Raw genomic sequence first — 2500 nt, 5'->3', positions numbered from 1 at the left:
CATTTTTGAAAAAGCTAGGAGCTGCCCCTAGGTTCGGGGTGTCACAAAATATTGAAAAGTGGTCAAAAAACCGCTATCCAGAATCGGATGTAGAATCATTAGACGAACTTAAAATTGTTCCACGACCAATGTCTGCGACGTTTAGTATTCAAGATATGGCCCGCCCTAGGTCTGACCTGGCATTTTCGTGAAAATTTAAAGCATGGCCATAGGGACGGGTGAAATTGCTATTTTGAAGCAAAACCACCTCACTTTAAATGGCCATAACTTTTCAAAAACAAGAGCTAGGGTGCGTTCCTTACACGTTTTGAGGTGTTTTAGCGAAAAACATGTTTTGAGCCACACGAGCTCTCCGGCCCGTTCGGTGCACATTTTTGAAAAAGCTAGGAGCTGCCCCTAGGTTCGGGGTGTCACAAAATATTGAAAAGTGGTCAAAAAACCGCTATCCAGAATCGGATGTAGAATCATTAGACGAACTTAAAATTGTTCCACGACCAATGTCTGCGACGTTTAGTATTCAAGATATGGCCCGCCCTAGGTCTGACCTGGCATTTTCGTGAAAATTTAAAGCATGGCCATAGGGACGGGTGAAATTGCTATTTTGAAGCAAAAACCACCTCACTTTAAATGGCCATAACTTTTCAAAAACAAGAGCTAGGGTGCGTTCTTTACACGTTTTGAGGTGTTTTAGCGAAAACATGTTTTGAGCCACACGAGCTCTCCGGCCCGTTCGGTGCACATTTTTGAAAAAGCTAGGAGCTGCCCCTAGGTTCGGGGTGTCACAAAATATTGAAAAGTGGTCAAAAACCGCTATCCAGAATCGGATGTAGAATCATTAGACGAACTTAAAATTGTTCCACGACCAATGTCTGCGACGTTTAGTATTCAAGATATGGCCCGCCCTAGGTCTGACCTGGCATTTTCGTGAAAATTTAAAGCATGGCCATAGGGACGGGTAAAATAGCTATTTTGAAGCAAAACCCGTCTGACTTTAAATGGCCATAACTTTTGAAAACAAGAGCTAGGGTGCGTTCCTTACACGTTTTGAGGTGTTTTAGCGAAAAACATGTTTTGAGCCACACGAGCTCTCCGGCCCGTTCGGTGCACATTTTTGAAAAAGCTAGGAGCTGCCCCTAGGTTCGGGGTGTCACAAAATATTGAAAAGTGGTCAAAAACCGCTATCCAGAATCGGATGTAGAATCATTAGACGAACTTAAAATTGTTCTACGACCAATGTCTGCGACGTTTAGTATTCAAGATATGGCCCGCCCTAGGTCTGACCTGGCATTTTCGTGAAAATTTAAAGCATGGCCATAGGGACGGGTAAAATAGCTATTTTGAAGCAAAACCCGTCTGACTTTAAATGGCCATAACTTTTGAAAAACAAGAGCTAGGGTGCGTTCCTTACACGTTTTGAGGTGTTTTAGCGAAAAACATGTTTTGAGCCACACGAGCTCTCCGGCCCGTTCGGTGCACATTTTTGAAAAAGCTAGGAGCTGCCCCTAGGTTCGGGGTGTCACAAAATATTGAAAAGTGGTCAAAAACCGCTATCCAGAATCGGATGTAGAATCATTAGACGAACTTAAAATTGTTCTACGACCAATGTCTGCGACGTTTAGTATTCAAGATATGGCCCGCCCTAGGTCTGACCTGGCATTTTCGTGAAAATTTAAAGCATGGCCATAGGGACGGGTAAAATAGCTATTTTGAAGCAAAACCCGTCTGACTTTAAATGGCCATAACTTTTGAAAAACAAGAGCTAGGGTGCGTTCCTTACACGTTTTGAGGTGTTTTAGCGAAAACATGTTTTGAGCCACACGAGCTCTCCGGCCCGTTCGGTGCACATTTTTGAAAAAGCTAGGAGCTGCCCCTAGGTTCGGGGTGTCACAAAATATTGAAAAGTGGTCAAAAACCGCTATCCAGAATCGGATGTAGAATCATTAGACGAACTTAAAATTGTTCCACGACCAATGTCTGCGACGTTTAGTATTCAAGATATGGCCCGCCCTAGGTCTGACCTGGCATTTTCGTGAAAATTTAAAGCATGGCCATAGGGACGGGTGAAATTGCTATTTTGAAGCAAAAACCACCTCACTTTAAATGGCCATAACTTTTCAAAAACAAGAGCTAGGGTGCGTTCCTTACACGTTTTGAGGTGTTTTAGCGAAAACATGTTTTGAGCCACACGAGCTCTCCGGCCCGTTCGGTGCACATTTTTGAAAAAGCTAGGAGCTGCCCCTAGGTTCGGGGTGTCACAAAATATTGAAAAGTGGTCAAAAACCGCTATCCAGAATCGGATGTAGAATCATTAGACGAACTTAAAATTGTTCTACAACCCCCAGTCCGACGCCTCGTATTCGAGATATAGCACTTTGTAGGTCTGACCGAGCAAATTTGTACTGAAATGTATGGCGGACATGTTATTCATTAAACAACATTAACTTGCATCGTGCCCTACTTCATCGGCACAGCTACTATCGACTATCTATTGTTGAAATGG

The sequence above is a fragment of the Anopheles arabiensis genome, assembly GCF_016920715.1.
Source record: "Anopheles arabiensis isolate DONGOLA chromosome X unlocalized genomic scaffold, AaraD3 X_pericentromeric_contig0001, whole genome shotgun sequence".
Lineage (NCBI taxonomy): Eukaryota > Metazoa > Arthropoda > Insecta > Diptera > Culicidae > Anopheles > Anopheles arabiensis.
This window is presented reverse-complemented; position numbering follows the sequence as displayed.